Source organism: Cynocephalus volans, chromosome 4 (assembly GCF_027409185.1).
Source record: "Cynocephalus volans isolate mCynVol1 chromosome 4, mCynVol1.pri, whole genome shotgun sequence".
NCBI lineage: Eukaryota > Metazoa > Chordata > Mammalia > Dermoptera > Cynocephalidae > Cynocephalus > Cynocephalus volans.
This window is the reverse complement of record NC_084463.1, coordinates 5,518,560-5,541,169: the sequence shown is the minus strand read 5'-3', so window position 1 is coordinate 5,541,169 and position 22,610 is coordinate 5,518,560. Positions and strand designations below refer to the sequence as shown.

Sequence of the window (22,610 nt, the reverse complement as noted above, 5' to 3'; positions counted from 1 at the left end):
CTGCTATGGACTGTGCAACTGGATGACATCATGCTAACATTATGTCTAAAGTAAAAGTTTTAGGCAGCAATTATAGGCCTGTAGGATACTCAGAGAGTCTAGGTTGAAGAACTGAAAGGTTGCACTGTGTGGAGAGAGCAGTTAGGGCCTCTGAAATCAGTTCCACCTGCGTTTGAATCCCAGCTCTGTCATTTTCTGGCTATGACCCTAGGCAGTACTCTCAGTTGCTCTCTGATATCTCATCCATCAAATACTTTGCAGAGTTGTTTTTACTGATTCAAGATAATGAATGTAGAAGTGCTTGACACGTAGAAGGCACTGAATATTATTAAATGATTTAGCAGTATCCATTGATTTGATGGGACAAAGATTTTATTTATTTTGTTTTTCTCCTTATTCACTGGCTCTTAGTTGTGTTCTGAGTGACTGGAATTGCCAGATATAAAATTTCTATAAAATCAAGTTTACTTTTATTGCTTTTAATATGTCAGTTTATATTTTAGGTTTTTCAAAGGGCTTTCAAATCTATTACTTCACATCTTTTAGGGTGAAGTTAAAATTAGTTTTTGTTCTTTGTTCTTAGTCATCTGTACTCGTTTCCTATTCAAAATTATGTGGGCTTAATTTTATCTTTATTCAGTGATTTAGTCTGTTCACATCTTGGCTTTTACTTTATAATTTATTTCTATTATTTTGTATACTTACAGGGAACAGTTGTCCCGTATATTGAGGCTGCTCATTGTTGACTTACACTTTTTTTTTAAACTTTATGTCATCATTTTCTTTGATGGCCTCATTGAGTTAGTGATCTTACCTGTTAGATACTCTGGAATTTTGCTGTAATTTTAAATGACTAGTACAAATCTAAAAGACTTAAAATGTGCAATAAATAATTTATTTTAGGTAACGTACATTATTATTTCTGTTTTGCTAAGATAGAAAAATGCCTTAAGTAACATAAAAATTGTGGGCATAAAGTATGTTAAAATAAATTAGCTATATCATGCATAGGAACAAATAGTTTTAAATGGGAGGAATGTCGGGCCGACCCTGTGGCGCACTCGGGAGAGTGCGGCGCTGGGAGCGCAGCAGTGCTCCCGCCCGCGGGTTCGGATCCTATATAAGGATGGCCGGCGCAGTGCGGCTGGTCACAAAAAGACAAAAAAAAAAAAAAATGGGAGGAATGTCTCCTAAACTGCATTGTTATTATTTTGACTACTTCAGTTTATCTTTTAAAGTTAAATTTTGAGTTTACTATTTCAACATATTTTATCACATTTGTAAAATATAGAAGTATAAAGTTATACAGTGAAAATCGTCTATAATTCTCACCTAGAGATAAATTATTCATATCCTTGTTTTCATTTTTAAAAATCATTTAATCATTATAATCACATCCTTTTTAAAAAAAATGTATGCATATATAGTTTTGTTTCTTTTCATTCAATATATCATAAGTTTTCTTGTGTCATTATCCTTTTAAGAGATTATTTTTATTAGCTGAATGGCATTCAGTATAGTCAAGTACTGTGGTTTAATCAAGTTCATATCATTGAGTATTTAGATTGTGACCAGTTTTTTTTCATTGTAATAAAAAACAGTGTGGTAAATGGCTGTGAATATAGTTCCATGTACATTTTTAACAAATTCCTAGATGTGATTATACAAATTTCCCTCTAGAAAAGTTGCACCAATTTATATTTCTGTCAGCAGTGCATGAATGCCCATTTCTCTGCATCCATTGCTATTTCTCCATACAGCCTATTTTTGTTCCTTTGATAGACAATACTGGGCATAATAGTGCTTTTAAAAAGCTCATTTTGTAGAGTTAGAGAGACCGTTTGAGTTCCTCTTGTGAAACTTACTGGTTATGTATGTGATGGGAGGCAAGTTTCTTATTAATTTCCCTAAACCTGTTTCTTTGTCTGTGAAATGGTGATGATAATACCTGTTACCATGGTAATATTATGTGATATCATTGTAGGGATTAGCTGAAGATGTATATTGAAGCACTTAAATCCTTGAGAAATTTAGCTATTACTTTGTATTATGAATGTGATTTCCCCTTCTTATATACTATATTTTATACGTGGTAGTTACTCATTTTTTATATAACTGTCTGGCTACCTTACTGAACTCTGTTATGTACTGTTAGATAAATTGGAGGACCTGGTTCTAATACTTTTTCAGTTGAGTCTCTTGATTTTCAGGATATATAATAATGGCCCAATAATACAGTTTTTTTTTTTTTTAATTCTTTTATACTCTTTTTTCTTGTCTTATTTCATTTGCTGAAATGAGAGAGCAGTGTTGATTCATAATAGGCATTTAGGACTTATTTCTGATTTTAATGAGACTTCTCTTTGGTATTTCACTTTTTAAAATGCTATTGTGGCTATTGTTTTTTAATACAGGTGTTCCCTAGTTAAATACATATATTCTGAATATATTTATAGCAGTTAAATGTGAGAAACTTAAAAGTAGGTTTATGTGTTATAGGGGGATTCCTTTAAATTATTAAATCCCTACGTATCCTTTAAGAAACATCTTCAACAACATATTTAAAGTATTTAAGATATGGTCTCTTCTTTTTTAAATGAATATACAGTCAATCAGCTTAAATCTAGTAAGGATGAAATTTTATTACTTTCAGTCCACTTAATGATTCTGTCCTTGTCTCAGTTGTGTATACTTTGAGACCTGTTCTTTTTTTTTATTGGCCACTTGTTATGTCATTTCGATAGAGTATGAGTAGATGAAACAGTTTGTACTGTAAATGAAACCGTTTAGAACAAAACCTTTCATTCAAATGAAGTCATAGGATCAGGGTCCCTATGCTCTCCTTGCCTAGGCCCTTAGGCATCTTTGCCAGAGCACTGTTGAAAATGCCTGTCCCCTAAAAAAGATTTAAATAATTTACAAACCCCCAAAATGGTCATGCTACTGAAATGGAACTTTTCAGAGGCTGACAGGCAAACCACTTTGTGATATCATGAGGTTTTTATTAAATAGTTTGTGTACTGAAATCCTAATTTAGCATATTAAAAAATGATTAAGTGTAGCAATGTATGAGGGTACTTTATTATATTTTATTATTTTTTTTTCTGTATCTTCATTTTAACTTTATTAATGTATTTTTTTAAATTGTTTTGTTTTTATTGGTTATAAATATTCATGGGGTACAAAGCACATTGTCACCACTCATGCCTAAGATGTGATGGTCAGATCCATACTGGCAGCATGTCCATTACCACAAATTGTGATTATACCCCATGTCCTTCACCCAATTATCCCCTCAGTTATCCTCAACCTTCCTCCTTATCCCTCTTTCCCCACTCCACTTTGTATCCCTATGTATGTTCTCTCCCTCTGCAATCCAACACACCACTGTGGTATTTCTTTCCTTTCTTCTTTATCTCTTAGCTCCCACTTATGAGAGAGTACATATGATATTTATCCCTCCGTGCTTTGCTTATTTCACTCAACATAAGTTTCTCCAAGCTTATCCATGTTGTTGCAAATGGGAGAATTTCATTCTTTTTAATGGCAGAGTAGTATTCCATGATGTATATATACCACAGTTTCCTTATCCAGTCATCCATTGATGGACATTTAAGTTGGTTCCATATCTTGGCTATTGTAAACAGAGCTGCGATGAACATGGGAGTGCAGGTATCCCTTCGACATGATGATTTCCATTCCTCTGTGTACATACCCAGAAGTGGGATTGCTGGATCATATGGAGGATCTATCTGTAGTTGTTTGAGAAACTGTATGAGGGTACTTTAAAAAGTTCATGGAAAAATGGAATTAACTGATAATATGAGTCTTTCCATGAACATTATGAAGACCTCTCATACACAGTACATGAAAATACAGTATTCACAAATCTTGGTAGTGTCTTTCTATTTTAGATTGCTAAAATTTTGCTCCTGGACTCTTCTTTTTTCTACACTCTTCCAAAATGAGTCTATCCCATACCATGTTTTAAAATACTATCTATTTGCTGATGATTACCATATTTATATCTCCAGTTCTGACATCGTTCTTGTATACAGCCACAGCTCTCTTGTAGACAGCTCCACTTGGATAGCTATTGGTATCTGAAACTAAAATAATCTAAAACAGAATTTTTATCCTCCAAGTCTAGTAAATGTTACTACCTCCTCCTCAACTGCTCAAACCAAAAGTCTAGAAGTTCTTGATACCTCATGTCATCTTCCATACTCAATCCAACATAAGAGCCTTTTTTTTTTTTTTTTCGTGACCGGCACTCAGCCAGTGAGTGCACTGGTCATTCTTATATAGGATCCGAACCCGCGGCGGGAGCGTCGCCGCGCTCCCAGCGCAGCACTCTACCGAGTGCGCCACGGGCTCGGCCCCAACATAAGAGCCTTTAACCAATACATGTAATGAGTTGAATTAACAAGGTTGTTCGATATTAGAAAATCTGTTATAGAATAAACCTACCTGGTTAGTGTGTATTATTATAATTTGGATATACTATATATTTACTCTTCTTACACTTAGGACTTTTGTGAATAAGTAAGATTAATCTATATATATGTTTGATTAGTTTTGGTGCCATCTTTGTTGAGTTTTGTCAACAGACTTATGCTAGCCTCATTAAACTAGTTGGGATACCCCCCATCTTCATCAGTGCCCTAGAATAATCTAACGTAAGGGTTGCTGGATGCTTTGAAGTTTTGCTAGAACATGTCCACAGAACTTATGGGTATAGCATCCTTTGTAAGGAATGAAATAGAGTGTACAAGGTCTTTATTTCTTCCATGGTTATTCATACTTGCAACCACTGCTTAAATCAGTTTTGCTTTGGGCCAGCCCATGGCTCACTGGGTGAGCATGGTGCTGACAACACCAAGTCAAGGGTTAAGATCCCCTTACTGGTCATCTGTTAAAAAAAAAAAAAAGAAAAAATCAGTTTTGCTTATATATTCTTCATTTATTGGCATAAAGATTTATACAGAAATGTTACATGTAAAGAATCCCTTTCATCCTTTCAAATATTACATTTGTAATATTATATATTTGTGGAGTTCTCTAACCTCTTGGTCATACTTTTTGGAAGTTATTCACTCATTTGTTCAGTCATCAGTTTTCCATTTTATTAACCAGTTTTACTTTTCATTTTTGCTTCCTAATTTACTTATTTCTGCTTTTAATTTTATTCCTTTACCCACCTTTATTTTGATTCATTTGCTCGTTTTATCCTTTCCAATTTAAGTGTTTAATTCTTGGCTTCTTCTTTTCTATTAAATGCGTTTACCCCGTAAATTTTTCTTTTGAGTTTTGCCACATGCCATAGACTATAATTTTATTGTCATCCATTTCTAAATAGTCCATAATTTTATTATTTTTTTAAACTACAGAGTTATTTGGAATAGAGTTTTGATTTACAGATTCTGGGTTTTTTGTAGGGTTTTTGTTTATTTGTTGTTTCTGGCTATCCATCTGCTGCTAACTTCTCATTTTTATGTATCATGGTCAGAGTATAATTCAACTCTCAAGGTTTGAGTTTTCCTTCTGTGCCTTGAAAAAGTTGGTCTAGCACAGATGTTTTATCTCAGCTTTGTAGTCAATCAACCCACACTGAATTATTATGTAACTACTTGAAGTAAGGATCATTTTTGTTGTCATTGCTATTTAAATACCTATATAGCCTAGAGTTTAATACTATCATCATTTTTTTAAGGCCTGTAGATAAAATAAATAAATCTCATGCTTTGGATTGTCAGGGCTTTTTGTCCTCTTTGTATAAGAATAGGATGGTATAACCTTCAAAATAAATGGATTTCCTAGTTTGTTTTTTAAAGTATTTGAGTTCCTTCAATGGTGTTTCCCTGCTAGTAGAACTCCATACCGCTTGGCCCTGGTGTGCTCCCTTCAGTGGGTTTTCTAGGATTTCCCAGGGCTTGGAAGTTGGGCCAGCACCTGTGGCTTCTCCGTTGCCCCCACTGTGCTCTTTACTAGTTTAACAGTATTACAGGAAGCATCTTCTGAATACTCCTTACTTTCATCCCCAAGATTGTAAAGCTTTGGAAATAGAAATCAGCTCCTCGTTCCCATCCTGTTTATAGATGAGATGAATAAACTGGCCATAGGAAGTGGAATTACAGAATTATTCCACATTCTTGAGAGTGCAGAATGGTGGCAATTCTAGTGGTTCCTGTTAGTAAGAAAATTAGCAAACTACTTTTTTTTTGGAAGAAAAAAATGCTTCAAATCATTGCCCTTTTATTTCCCATTAAGTTTCCTACTTTTCAGTGTTCTTTCAGGTCTTCCGATTACATTAATGGAAGACCTTCTCATTGTCTTAATGTCTTTAAAACCTCCCTTTTGAATAAGGACATCAGCAGAGAATGTTTGAAGTCAATTCATGATCAGAAAGATTTTCTGTACTAAGAAACAGACTAGTTTCAGAGTATAGGTAGTATATGTTTAAAGTATACCTTTTTAAATCGGAAAGCAGTTTATAAGAAAAAACTTCATGAAATTCATTTTGTGAATTTGGTTGAAGTAGAAAATTTTATTGCTGGCCTGGATGGCTGGGAAGCATGTACTGGTTGGCAGCTGCAGCTTAGCTTGGAGACCATCCATGCTGTGATAGCACCCGCGTGAAGACGTGGAGGGTGGAGAAAGCACTTTGGAACTCCTGAGTGACAGCCAGAAGCCAGAATGCTAATTTGGCAAGTCTGCTACTAGATGCTGATTTTTGGGCCCAAGCATTCCTCAAAATAACAGGTGGATCATAAATGTTTATTTCCCACTTTGATAGCAAATGAGTGTTTAACTTTCATGTGCATTTTAATAGACTGGGTATTTATTTGATAGTATACTCCTAATGTAAGTAGGATATGGATTTAAATATCAAAATCCTGAAATAATTTTCATTTATAAACTTATAGTGTATAAAATTCTTATACTTCTCACTGTGTGATAGCCTCTTTCTCAACTTTTTGTGTTATCTCTTAAAAAGATAATCGGAATTAAAAGGTAAAATAAAACGGTCAGTTACTTATTTTAGAAATACTGATTTTGAAGACTGAAAACTGCCAAATCTTTGCTTCCCCAGTAGCTTTTGTTTACCAAACCCAATGGGTTAAAAATTTCTTCCAAGAGTAATGGGGTAAGACCAATAGTGAGAAATGGGTAAGCTGATTCTATCCCCCCTCCTCGCCTTCTCTCCATGCATGTGCATGCATGTACACATACACATACACACACACAGGCACAGAGGAGAAAAGGTGCAGGCATAAGGAAGGAGGGCCTGAGAATAGAAGTATACTAAGATTCTTCTATTTAACAGTATTTCCTCAATCTTTTTAATCTAAGTACTCATTTGGTATAACAAGCTATCCTTATAATATCCATCACACTTACATCCCCTTCCTCAAGAATCGTTCACACTTAAATGTTTAATTATTTTACTCATACAAGTATCTTAACACCCTCACTGATCTTTCTTTTGGAATTTTGAGTTTTGGTGGAAGAGATATTGGAAGGAGCACTAGGATAGAAGTATTTAGAGTATCAAATAGCAGCCATAAGCCTCTGGGTATCTGAAGCACTGGGAAGGATTAAAGAAGTGTCCAGAAAGGAGGCAAAACCTCCTGTTGGCAGTTACCTGCCAGACGCCCCTTTCCTAGCCTTTCACTCTTCACTCCTAGGCAGTACCAGCCCAGTGGGTCTTATGGAGGCTGGGAAGGACTGCAGAATTGTTAGTGTAGGCTTGTTAGTGTTAGCAGAGAATTAATAGGATAAAGCAGAGTCAGTGATTGCCTGGCTGAATCAAATCTTTTGTTTCCCCACTTCACTGCTCTTCCTCCTTTTTTCCTCTAAGTTATTGTCCTGTTGGTTATTCTCATTCATTCATTCATTTATACACAGATGTGTATGCACGTACCTTTCATCCATCCTGCCCCATCAAATCCATTCTCCTGGTTTAAAGTTCTTATCCGCCCCCCCCCCAAAAAAAAAGACTTTCCTTTGAAACTATTCCTATTCTTCCCTACCACCTCCAAAATATCTTTCTATAACATATTATTTTCCTGTCAAACATTTGCTGTCATCTCTCCTCCAAAATACATTTCTTAACCTTGAGTTTTTAACCTGCGTTCTGTGGTTTTCCAAAGGGTTGATGGATAGAGTTTGGGGATTCTGTGATGCTGGATGGGAAAAAACTTACATCTTTATTTTCACATCCTCTAATTGAAATTTAGCATTTCCCTCAATTATGAATGTAAGCAACAAATCCAATATTAATAGCACTAGTCACCCGTAGAAATCACAGATGTTTCCCTGTTGTGTTACAGTTGAAGCAAATGTCCTGAAATACCATTTGCTCTTTTAACTACTTCAAAATCATAAGTTATTAAATCTGCTGCTACATCTTATTTTAATGTGCCTAATAAAAGGCATATTTTTCACTATACCACAGTGTTTAATATTTTGATGACTAATGTAATTGACTTCCTTCGTAGGGCAATCCTATGTTTTTGTTTTATGCATTTAAAAACATTACTTTGAAAAGAGAACCATAGGCTTCATTAGACTAAGAAATGGTCCATGGCAGAAAAACATGGTAAAGAATAGTTGTTCATTCCACCTTTCTTCATTTTGCAGAAATAGCTCTCTCAGTGGCCAGTGGTAGTATTTACCCAAGTCCTCTTCTCAGTCATTCTGTGATGTGTTTGTATCATTTGATGCCATCAGTTATTTTTTATAACTCCTTCCTCCTTTGTCTTTAGTATCAAATACTGACTACACACATTGGCTCTGTCTTGGAAAATATTTATTTGTTTCCCCTTTTTCTGCATAACTTTAGATATCAGTTAACTTAAAGTCCTTGGAATATTGTATTATCTTCCTGAGTTGTCATCTTTGAGTTTCTTGCCTCCTCAAAACTAATACAGCTGGAATTATCATCCTGAAATATAGGTAGAAACATGTTCATCTTCTCAGAAACCTTCAGTGACTCCCTACTGCTTCTCTAAAATGTGAGTAAAATACATCATTACCTTTTTCAGAAACCTTCAGTAGTTTCCCATTACCAAAGTTGAAACTCCTTAGTGTGGCCTTGAAGACTTCCCACGAGCTAGTCACACCTGACTTTCTAGACTCTTCTACAGCAGTGTTAATCACACAGTGTTCTGTGTGTGTTATCATTTCTCACAACTCTGGGCCTTTGATCCTCTTGCTCTCTGGGCAACTGCTCTTTTTTTTTCCCCCCTCTCTTACCCTACTCCTCTCCTTCCCCCCACCACAGACACATACCCCATAGTGTATATGGGAGTATGTCCTCACTATTATTCTGTACCTAGATTATGTCACCTCTCAGAATCTTCCCAAATCTGTCTCTTGTACTCTATAACATATCTCTGTTAATTGCATTAATTTTGGCATGCCTTGTATTGCACAGATGTTTATTTATCTGGTTTCCCTAATGTTATCTCCTTAAGAGTAGCAACTATATTCATGTTTATAACCTCTCTCCTTCACTTAGCATTATCTCTTTCTCATAGTAGGCATTCAAATAAATGTTTCTTAAGTGAATAAATGAATTCATTGAAAACTGGCTTAACCTCTCACTTAGTTTGACTTTATAATTATGGACCATGCTGCTGTCTTCCTGCCCCTCATCAAATACTTTAAAAATGTATTATTTGTTCAGAATTTTGAAATAAAGTTTGATAACATAGCTAATATCTATAAAGTGCCCTAGGAACTAAGGTACTCTATATTTATTTACTACTATCAATAAAATAAAATCCTAACTCATAGGAATCCTTTTTTTACAGAAATGATTCTGTTAAGTAACAGTCATTTGGGGGGACGTTGTTATGGCTTTAACTTTTCAATAGTTAAGTTATAAATCTTTGGAGAAAGCTAACTCTGAAAAGTATAACACTTTATGACTTTAGGAAAATTCTGTGGCTAGAAATTAAAATGTTAATGAGATTGTATTATGGGAGAGGTGGGAGGGGATGGCTGCCCTTTGTCTACAGCCATTTATATTTTGAAATAATTTTTCAGTGTCCACTATCTATATTGTTAGTCTGAGATGAATATTTTCTCATTTTCTGAAAGAAAATCTTTGTTTCAGTTCAGGGGCCTTCCATTTTTTCCCTCTTCCCTTCACTCCTCCCCACCATTAAATCATTGTACGTTTTCTAAATCAGTGGTTTCCACCTGTTTTTATACTCATGTTTCTTACCAGTTTCTAACATTATTTTCTAATTATCCTCACTAGCCAAAATATTCCATGGCACTTTAATCTTTAGTAGTTTTTCTTATAAAAAAGGATAGATATACTTGGTTTTTTCAAACTAGGTGTTATTTCTCTTTCCCTTTGAGAGACATTGTTCTGAATTATTACTATTTTTTTTTTTTTTTTTGCAAAATTCATATAAGATATCACAAACAAAGGAACAGAGTGGGGTGGGTGTTTGAACTCCAAGTGGTTTGATTTCTTGGTTCCATAAGCATGTGGTAAAAAGACCTAGTGGGACACAGTTACAGCCTTTGCCTGCATAATGTTCTTTCCTCTATATTAAAAGAAGACAGAATCTTTAGAATTATAGTAATGAGACTATAAAATAAATAATGGAAATTAGGTTTTCTATTTTTTTGTACTGCAGTTTCACTTTTAGTGGAAACTTTTTAAAAGGTACGCTTTAGCATTTATTATGTAACAGACACTGATGTAAATTATTATTTATATTAACTCATTTAATCCTCATAACAACCCTATGCTATTGGTGATGTTCTTATCCTCATTTTATAGTTGAAGAACCTGAGACACAGGTTAATAACTTGTCCAGGTTACTTGGTTAGTTTGGGGGACAAGACATGGCATGGTATTTGTTCTTATATCTAGAAATTATGAAATCATCTGCTTCCACAATCTCTTTTTCTCTGGACTTTATGCTGGAGAAAACTGTACCCTGGAAGTTATAGTAAGTGTTCAGGGACAAATTTCAGAAAACCAGTTAATCAAATCTCTAGGAGTGGCAATACCTATATAGGAACAAGTGGTCTAATCTAGTATAGCTCCCTTTGGCATTGCCCCGTTGGTTTGCCATTGAAAAAAAGTTTTAGATGGAATACTGTATCCCTTCTAGGTCAACAAAATAGTGGTGCCAAATGTGGCAAAGCAAGTAAGTTAAGAAAATGACAAGTCTGTCTTATGATTATTAAGATTTTCATAACCCTTAAGAATTTTGACTGAGTAACATTAACTGTCTTCTTTGTTACTGAATTTTTCCTTTTTTTTTTTTTAACTTTATCCCTTCATATTAGTATTATAAAAGTGGTCTGATTAAGGTTAATTTATGTAGTCTTTGTTACCCCTATTTTTTCTTAATAGTTCTCTATAACAAAACTTTTTATGGTTGAGCATTGCTGGAGTTTGAGGGGGTCTTTTTCCTGCCTTAGTTCTGAACCAACCGAGAAATAGACAAAGGAGCCAGCAGATGGATATCAAAATAGCAGCCCTTTGTATCCACAGAACTATTGGAGAACATGACTTAAGAGAACAGCATGAAAAACTTAACTAGCACTGAACCCAAGAATTAGGAAGATTTAACCATCCAGCCTCAGACCATGCTGGAGAGCAAAGCAACCGTGTGCTCTCTGCCTGTGGGCAGATCCCAAAGAGAAATGTGTAGCGGAAGGGGCTAGACGTTGCTTCCACGAGTCCTCTTCCCAGACTTACTCATCAGATAAGTCATCCTCAAGTGAGGAGGCAGAGGCTACAGTGTTATTCCAGTGGCTGCCACTGTAGTTGGGAAGCTGAATCCAGAGGAGACTGCAGGAAAAGACCTCTCATCACTGGGAGGCTTGAGCTTCCTTGAATGGCGAGAACGGGGCTACAGGAAATTTACCTATAGCCGAAGGTTTTTTGATAAGCTCGCACTCAGAGAAATAGTAGCAGGGCAGCATTTTTGTTCATATAAATGCCTGCATTCAAATTTGCAGGGACCTGTTTTTTCACTTTTCACTCAAGGATCTGAAGATCAGCACACTGATGCATGCCATATAAGTTGTACCACGTGGATTATGGAAGAGTGAATAGTTCTGTTTTTAAGAAGTTCATAGCCTGGTTCATAAAGGAGTGCTAAATTGTGCCGTGCAGACATTTCATGTTATAGAAATTTGAATGAGTTGGAAATCAATAAAAACTGAAGTAGTCCAAGGTTTTATGGAATAAATAAGCCTTGAGGTGGCCTTAGAATGGTGGATGTGGTCTGGGAAGGTAAGGCAGTACAAAAAACCACATAAGGTGAGGGGCAGTTATTCCAGCATCTGTGACTTCAGTTTTGCTGTCCCTTCTCCTTAAGTGAAGTGGGAAATAAGATTACAGGGCCAGAGAAGTCTCAAATTGTAGACATAGCCTTGAAAACAATGCAGAAGACCAGAGATTTTGATTTGCAGCTGAGATTTTTTTTTTTTTTTTTTTAAGTGTAAGACTAATGCCACTGAAAATTGCTTTGGCAAGGAGGAACCTAGGGGGTATAGAAAGAAGGAGATAAATTAAGAAAAATAGGTAATCTAAGCCTAAGGGAATGAGTGCTGGGGATGCTCATGGCCATGAGAACAGGAAAGTTGGAAACAAACAAACAAACAAAAATTTATTTTTAATTTGGAAAGAGAAGAATAAACAGGAATTGATTAATTGGATCTTGATGATTTATTAAATGAACAAAGCAATTGAGATATAGACAGAGGTGACTGAAGTTTCAAGAATGCTCCATTGTAACAAGTGCATTAAGTGTCCTTTAAGGGAAATTGGGCAAGAGATAACAATATAACTTATAGATGTGAAAACTGAAGCCAAGCAGTACACTGTTCTCCAAGAATGATGTGTATATTTCACTTTTTATTTCCTTTCTATGTGTAAAAAATTAATCAGAAACATGGGTTTTCATTTTGATTTAATGTTGGTGCCCCTTTTTTTGTTTTGCTTACCTTTTAAAAATTTATTTCTTCACTACTTCCAGATTCTGTCTTTTTAAAAGTGATTTTGATGGGTCTCATGGTAATCATAGAATCTCTTACTAATGTATTTAATGACCTACTGTAGTGGGTGCCTGATGTTTCTGTCCAGCTAGCATTTTATCCCCCTCTGCTTTTGTTGATATTACCCCACTTGAGGAACTCCCCAAATCCATCTCCATACAGTTCTGGTGGGGCTGTCAATCATAGCCTCACATACCTCTGGCCAGAGTAATTGGGCAAAGAAGTGAGTATATGACCTAAACTGTGCTGATCAGATTCTCTGTCTCAGGAATTAGAAGCCTGAATGGAGACCAAGGTTAGAGAAAAGGTAGTGCCAGATTATCACGCGGAGGTATTCTAGAAGCTCTGCCAGTGAAACCCTGGGTTCAGTCCTGGTCTCTGATGTTTCAAAGCCTTGATTACAGTTGAGGTCTCTTCTCTTACAGTTAATGATAAATATAAAGCTACATTTTTCTAGCACGTACTTTGGGTGGATTATATTCAGTGCTGGTTCCAAATACGGGCCAATGTTGGGACTTTCAGGGTCTTCCTCTTCCCTGAAAAGTGGCATGGTTTCATTGACAGAAGGGAATTAGGAGAATGTCTAACTTTTTCTGCAATTGGCATGTCAGAGATGTTTATCAGGTTCTTGATATAATTGACCTTATGACTTTCTTTTAACTAATGCTATCTAGATCTATAGCAATTTATTTGTCTTTGATTCATAGAGGCAATATTCTTAGCATTGTTTTGTGGTTTAAAGTTAGTCTTTAACACTTTTCAAATAATACTAACTAGTTTTATATATGAAAGATCTCATGACCCATCTGACTTCCTAAATATAACTCTCAGATATTAGAGTTATTAATGTTTGATTGATTTTGCTTCATTCTTTAACACTATGTGTATGAATTAGATTTTTTTTGTTGGTTAATTCATTTTTTAAAAAACTTTGAACAATAATAACAGTTTCTTGTTAAAATTTTTAACTTTCAGCCCTTTGGGGATAATTAGGAAAATTGAATATAATAATCTTCCTCCCGTAGTGTTATTGTTAGGATCAAAAGAGATTGTACGTTAGGGGAACAAATCCATGTTAAGAAAGGTACCAGGAAGTTAGCTTGGATCACCACTGGCAAAGAGAATTGATTCCAGCTTCCAGCATCAAGGCCCACTTGTTTTACATTTGTGCCTCAGAAAAGTACAAGGTCTCTCAAATTGTTGAAGTTTCAAATGTTAGACCCACCCTTCGCATTGACAGATTTTAGTAATTCCTAAAACTACATTTTTTTTTTTTTTTTTCCTGTTGTAACTGGTCACTGTGCTCAGTCACTCATTGTAATGACTCAAACAGAGCCCAGTACAGCTGTTTGTATTTGCCCTACACTGGGATATGGACTAGGGCTATGTGACTAAGAAAGCCAGACTGGGTCGTCTTTTCACCTACAGATGTTTAATGTGCTTAACATTATCCAATACTAGCAACCGAGGTAGTCTAAATGCCACAGCAGGATCTGATTAGCTTTTTCAGATCACTGCCTTTATTTGCTGTTTGCAAAAAAGCTTAATCCAGTGCTAGAGATCAGGCTTCCTGCTGAGCTCTTGGGTAGTTTTCTCTCATTCTTTGTGTTCACAGTGGCAGGAATTAGTGAGAAGATTCCTCCTCCTCCTGAATTAAAGCTATAAAGTAGTAACTATAGTAGCAAGGGATAAAGAGAAGGAAGAAAACCCAAGGGAAAAGAGAAGTCTGTCTATTCATACTAATCAGTTTCCTTTTACATACAAAAGAAAAAGTTTTTAATATGAATTTATAAATATTGACTTCACAGTCTCTTCTAGTCAGTGCATAGCTAGTAAGTTTTTATTAGGTTTTGGTTTTGTGACTACATTGCATGGATATATGTTACCTTTTTCATCTTTATCTTATTTAATTAGACTCAGTTTACCAGAAGAATTACTTTTACTAGCTATAGCAGTGGCTTGATTTATCTTTCTTATTCCTTTCAGGGTTGATACCATTTTTACTCATGAGATTTCAAAAAGAACTACCAACAGCAGCAAGAAAAACAAAAACCAAAACTAACTTTTCTTTATTTCTGTGATTTTCATATGCTTACCCAAGATGTGAAATTTGAATTCTATGTAATTCACATTGAAATTTGCAATAAACTATAAAGTTAGAGATGTTTTATCCTGATCTATAATGGGCTTATGAAATTAGACCATGAGCTTAACTATTTCAGTAACATTACTGTAACCCTTGAGAGAAAAAGAATAGTTATTGCTTTGGAAATTAGTTTGATATTCAGAACAGTTTTGGAATGGCATATTTCACTAAAATATTAAGCTCTTTTGAGGAAAAATGATCTATAAACAGTGGTGATCTACAGTATCATACTTTTTCTTTCTGAAAACAATAATGTTTAGGTTTTTAGTAGGCATAAGGAATGTTTTTGGTGAGATAACTGAAAACTCTTAACCATGTAGAACAGATCTTCCTTTTATTTTGTAAATAGTGAAGATCTCATTTGCATTTGAGTGGGCACAATAAGGACAGGGCCTGGAGTCCCAAACCAGTGTTACTTTTTTCCAAGTATTCACAAATGATCCTGATTCTGAGTAGCCTCTGTATTTGCTTATGAAAAAGAGAGATTAGTTTAGATTGTTTGGGGTGCTGTAACTAAGTTTTATATATTTAGAGTTCATAATCATGTAATGAAAAAGTCTTGGGTCTGCATAAATCAGCATATATCAGAAAACTGTTTTTGGCAGCTGGACAGTACAGGGATCCGAACCCTTGACCTTGGTGTTATAACACCATGCTCTGACCAACTGAGCTTACCGGTCAGGCCAGAAAGTTGTATTTGAAGAGCAGCTCTTTGCCTTCACATCATGTAAGTAGTAGGACAGCCATAGATTTCCTTTTTCTTTAGTAGGGAAATATCCTCACAATGCCTTATGGTGTTTGCATTTTGATTGAATTTATTTTTTAGCAGTGAGAGACCACTCAAGATATAACTTATACAGCCCTCAAGAGCAAGTAGTCCAAAGTATTATAAATGCTGTAATCTGAAACTTGGAAATAAATCAGGAATAGCAAGCTTCCTCACTCATGGGGCTTAGTTTTGTATACTTTATATCCTTCAAAAATATCACAATATTTCTTTTAACCAGTTCCTGAACTGAAATTTGAGTATTACATTTTACAAAATTGTATGAAATAAAAATACTTTTAACATGTAAAATATTTTGTATGTTAAGACATAATGAAAGGTTTTGCTTCTGCTTAATTACATGGTTAACTAGTGTCCATAAAAAGAAAAAAAAAATACACTGCTATTTGACATACATAAAATGGGCTTTTCTGATGATTTTAGATTGAAGTTAAATAGTTTTGTCAAAATGTTCAGTTTAGATAATTCATTTGGCACAAAGTTGGACTGAACTTTTGTTTTATCTTACCATACTACATTTTTAGTGGACTTACTTTTTAAAATCTATTCTATATGTAATGTCTTAAACCTTTTTCTTTTGCAATCTTATTTTTATCATCTTTTTTGTTGTTTTTTTGTCTTGCAACAAATTAACAAATACTCAAAAATACAGATTTCCCACTATTTCCAGGGAAATAGTTTTACTATAACCTACTGTCTCATTGCACCAGTAACTTGTTTATTAAAGAAAAGGGGTTGCTGCCATAGTTAATTGCTACTTTGACACACCTCATTTTCTTTGTTTCTCAAATAAAAATGAAAAGCTAATAGAGCATAGCCTCAACTTTTTGGAAACATGCAACTTTTACTACTTCAAAATATAATTGGTTTCTTTGTTTCATACATTAAAAACAAGGAAAAAAAGCTGAAGTCTGCCCAAGCCAGGTGTTTCTTGTTGGCAGCCTGCTCCCTAATGACTCTGCTCTCATAGAGCAGCTGCCTACTAGTCAGCTTTGTATGGCCTATTGTTGCTGCACACCCTCGTTAATACACATGCTGCCCCGGGCAGACCCGGGGAATGACATCAACTTGCTTATCTTAGAAACCTACGAACCTGACACAGGGTGCTGAGGTTGTCTTGCATCTGCCTGGCCAACTAATTGTGAGCTTTCTGGCCTATGATTGGCTGTTACTCCACTCGGTAATAGGTTAAGCAAAGACATTGCCATTCCATCTGTTCAACCATTCATTGTTCTTCTTGCCTGCCTGGAAGTCTGCAGCTAAAATTGTGTTAAGGAGTTACGGCTGAAGCTGCTACAGAAACCAATGTCTTTGTATTTTCCTGCTAACGTGAGTATATGTGCTACTTAAGGCCTTGGCAGTTAAACATTGCTAAATATTGAGAGTATTAATTTGAACTCTGTAAAAGATAAAAAGCACCTCAAATGAAAACCTACATCATGCCAACATACCTGAAAATTCAATTCTTTCTGTAAAATATGTCTCTGAAGCCAATTTTTACGTTTTTATATTCTGGAGTTATTTAAATAATTATAGCCTCATGAAAATTTATAAGGCATTAGGCATGGCATGTAATCAGTTGGAGTTTAAAGACAAGTTATAACAAATGTTCTGATAAACAGTGTTTTGATAAACAATGAATTTAGGTTTTATCTTCTTGTCAAACAAATTCTTATGTTTCTTAAGGTGTCATTGTCATATCTAGATGCTATAAAATTATGATAAGATTTGATAGATTTTTTCGATGGTCTTAAAAGTCTAACTTCAGGAGATGGGTTAATATAGGTAGAAGTTTCAAAACAGCTTGTTTTAAGCATAGTGATTAAGCATTCAGTTGTTTGTCAGCAATTTTAATATTCATGTACGGTTTCTAATTTCTTCACTCCCACCTTTTTTTTTTTCCCTTACCTTGGTATCAGATATTAGATTAAAGACATCATTTCAAGAACTATAGCTTTCAAGAGTTCTGTAATGGGAAAGGGAGGAGACAAAGACTTTCATCTATCAGTTGGGAGGGAAAGAAAGAGCATAAAGGGTTAAAAAGAGGTTTTCATTTCTACCACATGCCCTATTGTGTGAACATATGCATAAGTCTATTGAAAGTTTACAGAAGATGGGCAGGCCACCAGTTGCTGGTCTCCTGCAGTTCCAGTAGACATCTGTTGCCCCAAAACATTAACCAATCTGTTCAAAGGGACATCCTTCCTTTGTTAGCTGGAGGGATGCAGACAACAACACTCACTCAAATACAATGATAATTAAATACACAGAGACTACAGCAGTAGGTATTTATTACATATTCATTATTTTATTTTTATTGTTCTCATAGTACTATCATTTGGATAACAACTAGAACCCACTTTTATGGCATTGTAACTTTACATTACAAAAAATGAATTGGTTTAGCAAGAGTATGGTGTAATATTCCTGATTAATGTGAGGTTTTTTAGAATATAAGAAGAATTTTTTTTACCTAATTTGAGATGAAGGATTATCCAAGTTATCTACTGAGAACTTTTAGAAAATCTCTAGTAAATGGAGGAATTTCAGTGTATATGATAAATTTCTAGTAAATAGCTATTATATCATAAACTTGGATTCAGCTAATGTAAAGTTTCTTTTTGGCTATTAAAAGAATTAATTGTTCTTCATCATCACCTACAAAATTAGCATGAAAATTTTGTTCTTTTTCAACCAAATAGTATTATTTAATTTTTTAGGTTGCCTTTAGCAAGAAAAATTGAGCTTCCAATACAATATCTGGAGGTAATCTATAGATTTACAACTGTAGAAATCTCTTTTAAATCAGCATAGTTTTGCACAATACCTTTTGAGTTCAACAATAAAGTATGTAAAGGCCAATTATAATTGATCCCTGAAATAACGTTTAAAAGTTAAGCCATATTTCTTGGAGTTTTTTGACAACTAGGGGAGTGTAAACTGATCTACTTTGTGTGTGAAACTTTGATTATGCTGCTGCTTCATAAAATGAGGATAATTACCCTTATTAGTGAATATTTAGTTGATTCAATTTAAGATGATCTATATAAATTTGCATTTGAGTAAATGCAAAACTTAAAAGTCTAATAAATGGCTTAGAATTGACAAAAGTATTTGTTATATGTAATAATTTTGTGATGTTATTGGCGTTTTTCCTATCTTTTTCAAAATTATATTGATTGTTTTTAAGGCACTGAATAGAAATGAAGATTATATACCATTCCTTGTTCTAAAGTTTCTTATAATAATCTCTTGTATGTTTTATACATTCCATTACATTAACAAATATTACAGCCTATGAAAATATTTTATCAGTTTTTAAATCTTAAGACTAGCATTTAATTTTTTATTGAATGATTTCAAGATATTGTCAAATTCTGGGTTGTTTTTAAGTGCCATATTAAATCAGAGCAATCTTTTATTGATTATAGTTGGTTAAGGAAGCATTCTAGAGATTAAAATTTAAAAAACCAAATCTTTACTATTTGGTCAATACAAATCAGGTAATTTCAAATTTGTTTTATGTGTTGGAGAATATATATATGTGGCTTTTATGCCTGGAAATTGAACTCATTTGTCCTTATTTGTACTATTTCACATTTAGTCTCTTGCTTTACAGGAACTAAAAATCATTTAGCTGCTTGTTTAGTACAAGATGACATTGGATAACGTTCTCTGAACTAACCAATGAAATGTAGAAGATGAAGAGAGGCCTGTCAGTGTGAAAAAAATTCAACCAGAGTATTTTAAAACAGAAATTATTTTGCCTAACAAAATTGTATGTTGATTTTTAAAAAGTAAGTTAAGTTTACATTTATCCTTAGCATTAAAAAGTCTAATTATTGTAAGCTTTTTATTTAAATATTATGCAAATTACATGAATTATCATGAGTTACAGATGTATCATATTAACTAAATACATTGGTATGCAAATGTTTTATGTAGTTTAATATTATAAAAAGTAACTAATAATCCCATTTTTTTCTCCATATCTTAACCTTATAGCCATTTAATAAAATTATATAGTAGAACGCATTTAGGAGTGTCAACACTTTTTACGAATATAATGTTGAAGGTGATATGGAAATATTTAAATACTTTCTTAGAGTGGTTAATTTTCTGTTTAAAAACTTCACAGTATCTGGGTATCTGGTTTTGTTTCTTTGAAAAATATGAAAATTAAGAATTTTATCCTTTGAAAAAATATTTTGTTACAGTGTTCCCCAATGGCTATAATTTTCATAAGGCACTCATATTCAAACAAACAATGTCTGATTCAAAACAAACAAAAAGCACTATTGGTCAATATTAAAATATTATTTCCTAGTTCAATTCAGGGATTTGGTCAGCAAGTCATTATCTTGAAGAATTATCTCACAACAGCACTTATGCAAAACCCAAACTTTTCAGGGGCGATCAAAAATTGCCCATTAAGTGCACTTCCTGCAGTCAGAGCAGATTGTGGGGTTTACAGAACAATGATGTCGGAGCTTCCAGATTGGTTTGGCAGCTGCATTGTTCTCCTAGGGTAAACCAGACGCACTTAAGTCCCAGTCTCTTTTATAGGCTTTTGTTCATACCAAATTATTCTTTCACTCTGCTAGCATTCATGATGGCATGTTAAAGGAGTGCAGCTTAGCAACCAGCTTCTGGTTGCCAGGCAGCCCAGCTTCCAATAGGTTTTCCTTGTATAAGATACTTTTGGTGGGAGTTCTACGAAGGCCACAGTGTGGATTTTTCTTTTAACTGTATCCTTTTATTAGGATGCCGTTGTGATTTGTTACTTGCATTATGGTGTTAGTATATTACTATAGTTAATAAATCACAGGGTGTAAAGATTTGCTTTCAAAATCCCTTCAATTCTAAATTGGGTTCATGCATATCCATATTAATAGAAAAAAATTGAAATGGACACAGCTTCATAATGAACCAGATGTATATAGAGCTCTCCTAAAGAATATTTCCTTTTATCAGTTGTGCAGTCAGGAGCTAGGAGAGTTTGCTGTTTCTTTACAACTAATGAACGCTGTATGAGTAGAACAATGATATTGAAGTTACCTGTCTTCTCAGGAAGTAAACCCTGAAGAAACTTCTGTAAAAGTGTATAGGAGCTATACACTGAAGGAATTTTAAGTGTATTGTTACCAAGCTGAAGAGTCCATGTTCTCTTCTCCAGTATTTATCATAGCTAATAAAATTTATTTCATTTTGTAGAAATACTTGACTCTTTAATTATACAAGGTATGCTTTTAAATTTGTTACGTCTCAGAAAACCACTGAGTGTTTTCTTTTAACATTTATACAATAGCTCTTTTCTAGTGTAAATATGATGTTGAAGAGCTTTAGAATAAAATGTTTTCCCAGTTTTCTTCTTTAGGTTATTTAAGTAGGTGTTTATGACAATCTCAAATTCAGCTACCAGTGCTCGTTAATATTATACTTGGTAGAACACTGGAATTGTCTTAATAAGTAAACCACTGATGTGAATATAGTTTTTACAATGAAGCACAAGAGAAAATAACTTTATTTTTCTAACCTGTTCCTAGTAGAAAAATAACAGTTATTTCCAATACACTTAAAGAAAAATAGTAAAACAGCAAAAGCATTTTAAATAGTAAAAGTATTCCTATAAGGGAGAAATGGGAGAAAAGATGACTTTTTAACCAAATGTAGATAAATGGTTAATTAATCTGAGGCAATACAGAAATATTTTCTGCCATAAAATTTAAGAAACTGAAATAACATCATTTATTTAATGTACTTATTTTATGTGAAATATCTAATTTTTCTGCTTTTCGTTAATATACATAGAATAAAAAAAAATTAAATAGACTGTACTGTCCCTTGGCACTTCAGGTAGCATAATGTTAAAAATTATATTCTCTTACCATGTTCAGTATTCACAAAATTATGATTTTTGGAGCAAAACTGTATTAATCTGTAAATAGAATATAATTCACTTTGTAATCATTTAATTCCTTTTTGGCCATTTTAGAATATATGAAATATCTAAACTAATTTTGAAACTTTTTTAGATTGTTGCTAAGCTAAATTCAAATTTATGATAATTTTTTAAATATGATAACTTAATGTGTTAATGTGTTTTTACATGGCTTTCTCTTTAAAAGAATTTTTACAGATTTTTATGAATTCTGTTAGAGAAAATGTACATGACCTGTCATAGCATATCTAAAATATTCTTTTTGATAATACAAAGGTACTTCAAAAAGTTTGCAGAAAATAGAACTAAAAGAATACGAATCTTTCCATGAACTTCTTGAAGGCTCCTTATATTGTGTAACTCTAGAAACATAAACCTTTCTAAAAGTGGAAAAATCTCATTCAATAAGATAGAGAAGCAGCATGATATAGTGGGAAACATATGGATATTGGAGTCAGGTGAAACTGGGTAAAAAATCCAGTTCTTATTTACTTGTTGCCTTGGAGGAATTACATGGCCTTTCTAATTTATAACTTCTTCATCTGAAAAATGGTGCATGGCACTCTCTTGACAAGGGTGTTATGAGTGATGAGAGAATATATACAAAATACAAAGTAGATATTCAGTAATTTGGTAATTCTGACTTCTCATTGAGACATAAATCAAACCATAAATATAAAATTCTAAATATTTTACAT

General features: G+C 33.9%; 1 protein-coding gene across 2 annotated transcripts in view; it reads left to right on the top strand.

Moving 5' to 3' along the window:
- Window positions 1–22,610, top strand: part of ZC3H12C (zinc finger CCCH-type containing 12C) — a 55,380-nt gene that overhangs the window by 5,385 nt on the left and 27,385 nt on the right. For both annotated transcript variants that reach the window (XM_063094438.1, XM_063094437.1), the window contains exon 2: window positions 19,591–19,768. The gene's annotated coding sequence lies outside the window, so the exon portion shown is untranslated. The remainder of the gene's footprint in view (window positions 1–19,590; window positions 19,769–22,610) is intronic.